At 34.1% G+C, this 10,000-nt stretch overlaps 1 pseudogene; it reads right to left on the bottom strand.

Moving 5' to 3' along the window:
• LOC109076503 overlaps positions 1-10,000 on the bottom strand; it is a 95,419-nt pseudogene that overhangs the window by 48,966 nt on the left and 36,453 nt on the right.

The raw sequence follows: 10,000 nt of genomic DNA, 5'->3' as shown, positions 1-10,000 counted from the left end.
TTATTATATTATATTATATTATATTATATTATATTATATTATATTATATTATATTATATTATATTATATTATATTATATTATTCTATTTTTAAATTTTTTTTTTTTAAATGGGGACATTATGAGAATTATTTATTCTTTTCTCAATTTTTTTTTTTTTTTTTTAGAGGGACAGTGTGAAAAGAAAAGGATGCCGTTTATTTATTTGTTAATTGATTTCTTTCATTTTTTATTTAATCATTTATTCTTTTCTCTTTTTTTAATTTTTCTATTTTTACTTTTTCCCACCAACAATACAGCCGTGGTAGCTGACATGGTGACAAAAATTATAAACAAACAAACAAACAAAATGTATTCGTTTAATTATTCATTTTTTATTTTTGCATTTTTAATAGTCTTTTTTTCATTGACAAGGACAGTCTGAAAGGGAAAAAAAATATATATTTAAAAATTCTAAAGAAAATTATAAATTTTAAATTGTTTAATCATGTTAAATATGAATGCAAACGAATGCACTCCATCCATTGTGCCTCATTCATTACACACGAGCCGAACGAGTTTCTGTGTTTTCGGTGTGAATTTGATCTTTTAAATAGCTGTGAATGTGAATTCATGTGTAAACCATTCATGAAACCAGTTTTAATGTCACATTCACACAAATTTATTCTGCTAGTGCTTCATCAGTGAGGCCCAGAGTGTCCTGTCCCCTAATAAGTCACCTGAGTTTAGTCTGCTCTCTGTTCTGTTTCCTGTCTAAAGGGAAGTTCAGCCCGTAAAGCCGTATAATCTTCCCTAAAACTGACGACAGAGCCGCTGTCACTCACATCTCTTCATCTCATCTACAGTAATTACATTTGGGATTCAGCTGCACTTTTACAGTCAGTGCCAATTACCCCCGATCACCTACAGACATTCCCGCTCCGAGCGGCAGGAAATGACATCGCTCACTGGGTTCACGCTGCAATCAGCCTGTCAGCTAACGTACACGCTGCTTTTGATATATCTCATTTAAATGGCTGCAATAACTGCAAATTAACAAGGTGAACTCGAGTCAAGGACACGCAGCTATTCTGTAGGATTCAGACGCTCGAATGCATCGATCATGTGAAAAATACTGCAGAACTACTAAGAGCTGAAGAGCTGGACATCAAGAACCACTCCTGCTCTGAATCATTACCATTTGGTTTGAAAAAATTATACTTTCAACAAAGACATGAAATTGATCAAAAGTGACAGTAAAGACATGTATAATACTACAAAAGATTTCTATTTCAAATAAATGACAATCTTTCAAACTTCCAAAACAACATCGAACACCAAAAAAATAAAATGTATCAGTTTCCACAAAACTATTAATGTTTTCAACATTGATAATAATCAGAAATGTTTCTTGAGCAGCAAATCATCATATTAGAATGATTTCTGAAGATCATGTGACACTGAAGACTGGAGTAATGATGCTGAAAATACAGCTGCGCATCACAGAAATAAATTACACTTTAACACATATTCACAGAGAAAAGTTATTTTATATTGTAATTGTATTGTAACATTTCACAATTTTACTGTATTTCTGATCAAATAAATGCAGACTTGGTGAGAAGAAGAGACTTAATTCAGGATAGTTAGATTTCAGATATTTGGCCAAATGGACACTTTAAATTTACATATTTTAATATTTCAGGAAAAACTATTTTCATCATTAAATTTTACTATTAAATTCTTCACGAATCTTATGTCTGATGTGCTTTATTCTTGCACTTTTATTATTATTATTATTATTATTATTATTATTATTATTATTATCACAATAAATGAATGAATTATTATAATGAATAAGTTAACTGGTTGATTATTGGCTCCCGAGAGCCTGAAACATCAAAATTCAGTGTTGTACAACTTTAAGACTGTTGGTCCCCACATGTTGTCTAAAAGAAGTCAAATCTGGTCTGTGAAGCAGAAGCAGTTCGGTGTGTAGAGAGCAGATCTACTGTAACTCTCAGTCTGTAATAATCAGCACGCTCCTCACCTTCAGTCCAACAGTCTCTTGAAAGCTTTATTATGCAGTAAAGCAGCGTGAAGCACACTTTCTGCTGAAGCCGCGCGTGTGAAAGAGGAGCAGTGCTTTTCCCTCGAGCTCACGCCCTACAACCTCCCGCATGAAATATTGAAACGGGCCTGATCTCATCAGCACAGACGCACGCTATTTTTAACTCGACGCCAATGCTCATGACGCCTTTAAAGAGCTACGTACGCTTCCTGAGAGAGACTCGCGCTCCTCCGCCTGCATAATGAAGAAAGCAGACGTGTTTCTGAATCTCCTGATGCTGGAGATCGTGAGGCGACGACGAAGGGAAAGTTTCGTTTCAGTCTCTGGGGTGTTTCGGGATTTTTCAGTAGCACATGATGAAATGTTGCATGTTCTGATCCACAACAACATCATGAGGTTCCTGATGGTTGTGGGACATTGTTTGGGTCGCATGTTTTCCGGCTTAATCGTGTCAGTATCAGGTGAAATGAGGCGTTTGATGGTTGAGCTCTGCCTGTTGTGATTAAGCCTCCAAGCTTTTATTTTTATTTTATGAACTCACTTACTGCCTCTCAGTTTAGTGAAAGTTATGACTGAAAACTTGATGTTGTTCCCTCGGAGATTATAAAAGTGAACCTTCCTGCAATTGGGGCACAGCATCCAAGTGTTGATTAATTCATCTATGGACACTGGAGTAGTTCTGTCAAAGCTTTTAGAAAAATTTGAACAGTTAAATTGATCCAGTTTTTAAATGCAGCTAACTTATTAATACCTTTTCAATCTGGTTTCACTGCTTATCATAGCACAGAGTCTGCCTTGCTAAAAGTGTTCAACGACATTTTATTTGCAGTTGATGCCGGTAAAACTGCTGTATTGATACTATCTAATCTTACAGCTGCCTTTGATACTATAGATCATAATGTTCTTATTTGCCATTTAGAGTATTTAATCTGTATCAAGGGTACTGCCTTGTGATGGTTCAGCTCATATCTTAAACTCAAGTCTTTTTCTGTAGAGTTACGTAAGTTCTCTTCATCTTCTGGCCCTAATGTAAGTGGAGTACCCCAGGGCTCTGTTCTGGGCCCGCTTCTTTTTAACTCATAAATGCATCCACTGGGGGATATTATTGTTGGAATGTATCTCGGATATTAAGAAATGGTTATCAAATAACTTTCTCCAACTTAATAAGGACAAAAATAATTGTTTTCGGTCCCCCAAAATTGAGGAGTTGTCTCATTAAGTAGCTGGGCAATAATTTTTCCTCAATTTCCTCCCAATCCAGTAACCATGCTGTTAATCATGCACTCAGAATTATGTTTATCCAAACAAATCAATTCTGTTGTTAAGAACAGTTTTTATCAACTGCATATTATTTCCTAGCTTAAACCGTTTTATTGTCTTTTCAAAACTTGGAGACAGTTAATCATGCTTTTATTACCTCACGTTTACATGAATTCTACAATTCCAAAATATAATTATAAAATTTTAAAGTTCTTAATGAAAAATCCCAATCACAAATCAAAGACCTACCTTTAAAAGACCTTCGTTCATGTTTAAAAACTAAGGAAAATCAAGCTTTTTTCTGTTGTCTGTGGAAACAACTGCCTCTGGACATCCGCCTTGCACCTTCTCTTACCATTTTTAAATTGAAGTTGAAAACGTACCTCTACTCCTTAGCATTTTAAATTTTGTTTTATTGTCTGTTTTGTTTTGTTTTATTCTGACTTTATTTAACTTTCATTTACTTTGTGCTATATAAATAAAATGTACTTACTTACAAAACATTCTGTGAAGCAGAGTTTAGTACAACAGCTTCAAATGTGTCTCAGCCATCTTTCTTTATTTCCAATAATTTATTTCAATAGTTTTACTATATATATAATAATTAAAATGTATTTTAATAATTTATTTATATCTTATTTATATAATTTCATTTTATTGTAAAGTGTTATAATGTGAATTTAAATAAATCCATTTAATAAATATAACATTTTAAGAAATATATATTATAGTTTTAAACTGTATAATTAATCATATATTTATATATATATATATATATATATGTGTGTGTGTGTGTGTCAATAAATATAAAATTGTGTGTGTGTGTGTGTGTGTGTGTGTGTTATACATTTCAATAAATATAAAATACTTTAAAAAATGTGTGTTTAATTATTTCTAGTACATAAATCATAAATATATGTATATATATTATTTATGATTTATTTATTTGATGAGAATAGAAAATAACTAGACTGTAATATGTACAGCCACTTTAATATATGATTTTGGTCGTAACGCCCAGCTCTAAATATTAAATATCTCCCCAAAACAGAGTGTTTATTGCATTAAACAGCTAGAATGTGCAAATGTGTGGGATTTGTAAAGCTAAAAGCAGATATAGTCCTCCAGTTAATGATGGAAAGCTCCACAGCAGGTGTTGCGTCCCAACCAGCAAGGTTAAACTGAAAGAGGTGACGAATGAGTGTGGAAGTGGGACACAGCCAGCGTTTCTGGGTTACACATGGCTTATATTCCTGCTGCTTTATTTCAAAACACTTTGATTTCTCCTCTTCCCTTCGGTTGTTGAACCAGATCCAAGAACAGCATCCCGCGGGAACGTTTAGGACCGTCCAGCTCACCGTTCGCTGTAAGCCAGCGTGTCTGATAGCATCTTTAATTATTCATATCCTCTCGGTCTTTGATAATTACCTGACCGGCTGCACACGTAAGCCGAGGGCCGGTAGCGGCGGGGTCGTTCGTGCACGGTTATTTTTAGCCGGCGAGATGAACAGGTTTCATTAGAGATCCGTCTGATGCGCGGGAGGTGACGAGGGTCCCCAGAAACACGGCCCGAGTCATTAGGCATTCACCGAAAGTAGGCCATCCGCGGCTCGGCTTTGAGACGATAAAACGAGGATGAGGAAGGTGGAGGGAGACATTGATGACTTACTCACACTCGTACGCAACAGCAGCCAATTAAGATGCCGAAGCAAGACGGATTCTAGTCGAGCATCAATAATGCAGTGTAGTTAATTAGTCACGTGCATGAAAACGAACACAGATAACGGAGAATTATTTCTTTTTAGATCTGTCAGTCAACTCAGAAATGTCACTGAATTAATAATAGAATAACAAGATGAGATGATCAATTAGTCGATCTGACAGATGACATCAAATAGATCTTTCTTACTGCTGAATATTCATATGGTGTTATATATTATATAACATTACATGGATTATAATATTGTTTATTATAATATATTTTTTATAATATATTAATTTATAATATTGTATTATATTTGTAAACAGTTTTCTGTACTAAACTTGTATTTTATTATTACACTTATTTATAATATATTCATATTAATTATTATTAATATCATATATATATAGTTTTATATTTATTAATATTAATTGTAACACATTACAATATTACATTAATATTCATTTTACATTATTAATAATTAACAAAATTATATTGCATATTATATTTTTATGTAATGAATTGTACTAAATGAATTACATTATTATTGTATTACATTTATAATTACAAATCTAATGTTTTATTAATATAATATTTATTTTATTTTTATATTTTTAATTAATTTTAACACATTAACATTGCTTTAATATGATATTTATTTCATACAATTTCTAATTGTATGAATTATAATTTCTAACACATTATATTTTTATTGCAATGATTGTACTAAAATCATTTATTATATTATTATTGTAATAATAATAATTATTATTATTATATATGTTTATAAAATGAATTATACCAAATTAATTACAGTATTACATTCATAATATACTTTATACATAATATACTTATATTATTTATTATTAATTTTATATTTATATTTTTTACTTTTTTGGTATTCATTTTAATGCATTAAACATCCTTTCTAACACATATTTGTATTACAATGAATTGTCCTAAATTAATTAATTATTATTGTAATAAAAATTATTATTATATATGTTTATAATGTTATATTTATTAACATTAGTTTTTATTTTTAATTTACATTTTTAATAATAGGTCATATTACATATTTTAATTAAAGTGAATGATTTATTATTAATATTATATTTAGAATTTTATATTTATTTATAATAATTCTAAAAGATGAATAATATTAATATTAATTTAACATTATTATAAACAATATATATCTTTTTCATTTATCTTATTAATATATATATCTTGTTTTATGTAGTAAATTGTGCTAAATTAATGTGTTAAATTGGTAAATTTCAATCATGTGTTATATTAGTATCTAAGTGCGACCTATTTTATGTCAACACTCGATTCTGCATCATTTTAACAGCAGAAAAATCCAATTATCACAAGTGAGTCATTATACACATGTGCTGGAATGATAATCCATATCTTGGAATATTAAAATCAGCCAGCGGTTCCAATGCTGTTTAAATTCCTGCTCCCAGCTTGCTGTAATTATGATTCATTTCCCGCAGTGTATGCACATGCAAATGCCACAGAGATTCTGGAGTAAGGGATTATCTGATGGATCAGCTGACCCTCGTTTGATTGACGCCTCACCTTCGCAGTAGGCTCTGTCCTCACGCAGCGGCCGGAAGCCGTTCTTGCAGCTGCAGCTGGCGCCGGCGTCTAAGTTCACGCAGGCCGAGTTCTCCACACAGATGTTGTCCTCCGCACAGAAGTCGTGACCTTTAACCCCAGATAGAGGAGATTTGTGTTCATGGATTTATGCTTCTAGAAACACTGAAGTGCTAAAGGTCAGGCTATGGTCAAACTACACACACCTATTATTGTTTATTGTACGTATTTATTGTTTATTGCATGTATTATTTTTTTGTTTCTGTATGCTTCCATACCTCTGCAGACTTTGCAGCATCTGTCTGTCAGTGTGATCTGATCAGATTCAGCGCAGGTGAGCTGCGCACAGTCTTCAGTGTCGGTAACTCTGTGCATCGTGCGATCCTGAAAAAAAAAAGATAAGCAAAGCAATTGGGTTTATCTTTTGTCCTCAAAAAAAAAAAAAAAGGTGTTTCTAGGCGGTTGCTAAGCAGTTGCTAGGATAGCCTGGGTGGTTGCTAAGGTGTTGCTAGGCAGTTGTTAGGGTGTTTTATGTGGTTACCAGGCAGTTACTAGGATACTCTGGATAGTTCCTAGGCGGTTGTTAGAGTGTTCTGCATGGTTGCTAGGCAGTTGATAGGATGTTGCTAGGGTACTCTGGGTGGTTTGCTAGGTGGTTGCTATGCAGTTGCTAGTGTGTTCTGGATGGTTGCTAGGGTGTTGCTAGGCTGTTTTAGGTGGTTTCTAGGCAGTTGCTCAGGTAGTCTGGGTAGTTCCTAGGCAGTTGTTAGGGTATTATTGTGGTTGTTAGGCAGTTGCTAGTGTGTTCTGGGTGGTTGCTAGGCGGTTGCTAGGGTACTCTGGGTGATTGCTAGGGTGTTGCTAGGCAGTTGCTCAGGTAGTCTGGGTAGTTCCTAGGCAGTTGTTAGGGTGTTATTGTGGTTGTTAGGCAGTTGCTAGGATGTTGCTAGGGTACTCTGGGTGGTTTGCTAGGGTGTTGCTAGGTGGTTTCTATGCAGTTGCTAGGGTACTCTGGGTGGTTTGCTAGGGTGTTACTAAGGTGTTGCTAGGTGGTTTCTATGCAGTTGCTAGGGTACTCTGGGTGGTTTGCTAGGGTGTTGCTAAGGTGTTGCTAGGTGGTTTCTATGCAGTTGCTAGGTTACTCTGGTTGGTTTGCTAGGGTGTTGCTAGGTGGTTTCTATGCAGTTGCTAGGGTACAATGGGTGGTTGCAAGGTTGTTGCTAGGATGTTTTAAGTAGTTTTGCTAGGGTGTTGCTAAGGTGTTGCTAGGTGGTTTCTATGCAGTTGCTAGGGTACTCTGGGTGGTTTGCTAGGGTGTTGCTAGGTGGTTTCTATGCAGTTGCTAGGGTGTTTAAAATGGACAACTCTAAAATATTGCTAGGTGGTTTCTATGCAGTTGCTAGGGTGTTTAAAATGGACAACTTTTAAATACGTGTGTTAAAATACTATGTTAATACTTAAATGCTTTTATCTGTCTATACATATCTATCTATACATCTATCTATCTATCTATCTATCTATATATATATATATATATACACACACACACACACACACACACACACACACACACACACACATGTTCAGAGAATTTATTGTTTAAATGTTTCATGCATAGGACCCTAAAAGGAGATTGTACCCTGCATTCAAACAGCTGGCAGAGTCCCGCGGTGGGATCATGAACAGCACAGCGTTGTCCTTCCACCAGCGTCTGCCCCGAAAACAAGCACATCACTGCAGAAAAACAAAAACACACACAAATGAACTCCTCCTCATGAACACACCTGCGATACACACACACACAACACTGGTTTTCTTAATACAGTGAAAGTTAATTGGCTCCAAAACAACACTGGACCCCATTGACTTTCACAGAATGCACAAAAGTCAATTTTATTTGCATTTTATTTAGTTTCAGTGCAGCTAGAAATAAGCATGACGTGACTCAGCAGAAACGCAAGCAGCACAAATCAAACCTGCACTATTAACGTGAGAGAAAGAAATGCAACGGTATGGAAATTTGGAGCTAAACAAAAGAGCAAACAACCAACAACTACAATACATCTGAGGAGATAATTGTTCCCAAGATGGCAATTATTTCCTCCTCTGTCTTCAAATACAACTCAACATACAGACCAATCCTCAGCGAGAACCTGTTATATAGTTTAAAATGAATCATTATTGCTGTTTTCATCAGTCCTCAAATTACTATGTTGTTGAGAAGAGTTTGCTAGTTTGCTTTACTAAGACGCACATTAAAATATCTGCTAGCACGACTTATTTTATAACTCTTTATTTCATTAATATCACCATTAGGCATTAAAACACCCCTTGAACAGTAATTATAGTAAGTGAATTTGATAATTAAAGCTCTAGTAGATCATGTATAAACATCACATTATTTAACTGCAGGTTTCTGTTTGTTCCAGGATGAAGTTTGCCAGCGTTTTCTGGAATAAACGAATGTTCATGCTTTCCCAGCGCAGTAGGAGAGCGATGCGAGCCGTAAATAGCAGGCAAAGCCTTCTGGAGAGAAATCTTCTGCAGAAACAGAAGACTGTGAGATGTTTTGAAGCAAAGCGTTTGCCGAAAGGCCACAAACCAAAGCGAAAGCTTTATAGATGTCTGAAGAAAACAATCTGTCAGTTATAGTATAGACATAATTATTTATATAACTATGTTCTATGTTTATACATAAAATGGGATACAATTATTGCATAATGCATTTTATGTATAGAGCACTTTTCAAGGTACTCAGATGCATATATGTTGTGTATATTAAATTTAAATTAAATTTATGCATTTAGCAGACGCTTTTATCCAAAGCGACTTAAAGTGCATTCAGGCTATCAATTTTTACCTATCATGTGTTCCCGGGGAATCGAACCCCCAACCTTGCGCTTGTTAACGCAATGCTCTACCACTTGAGCTACAGGAGCACTATATATAGTATATGAATTAAATTTTAAAAAAAATTTGAGATTTTACATAAAAATGAAAAATATAATAAATAGTTAATTTAGTATGTAAAAATAGTATATTTAAACATGGATGTATCCATGAAGTGCATGTTAAATTAATCAGGTCAAACTTGCTTTAAAAATGATTTTATATTTTTCATGTCATATTAGGCATGCTGGGTCATATTTGTATGTAATATTTAATTTATAAATACTGTTATGTCTTTACTTGTAAATTTTCTCTACTCCTATGCTAAAGCTAACTCATGCAGGGTTCAAACAAAGGTGTAGAAATGAGCACTAACTCAGAAATTAGCATGGATATCATCTATGACTAATAGTACAGCAGGGTCATCTTCACTTCTTAATTATAACTGAATAAATCAGCCGTGACGATAATGACCCGTATCATAGCACTGGGCTTA

Source organism: Cyprinus carpio, chromosome A25 (assembly GCF_018340385.1).
Source record: "Cyprinus carpio isolate SPL01 chromosome A25, ASM1834038v1, whole genome shotgun sequence".
Taxonomy (NCBI): Eukaryota; Metazoa; Chordata; class Actinopteri; order Cypriniformes; family Cyprinidae; genus Cyprinus; species Cyprinus carpio.
Note: the sequence above shows the minus strand (reverse complement) of the source record. Positions and strands in the feature narration are given on the sequence as shown.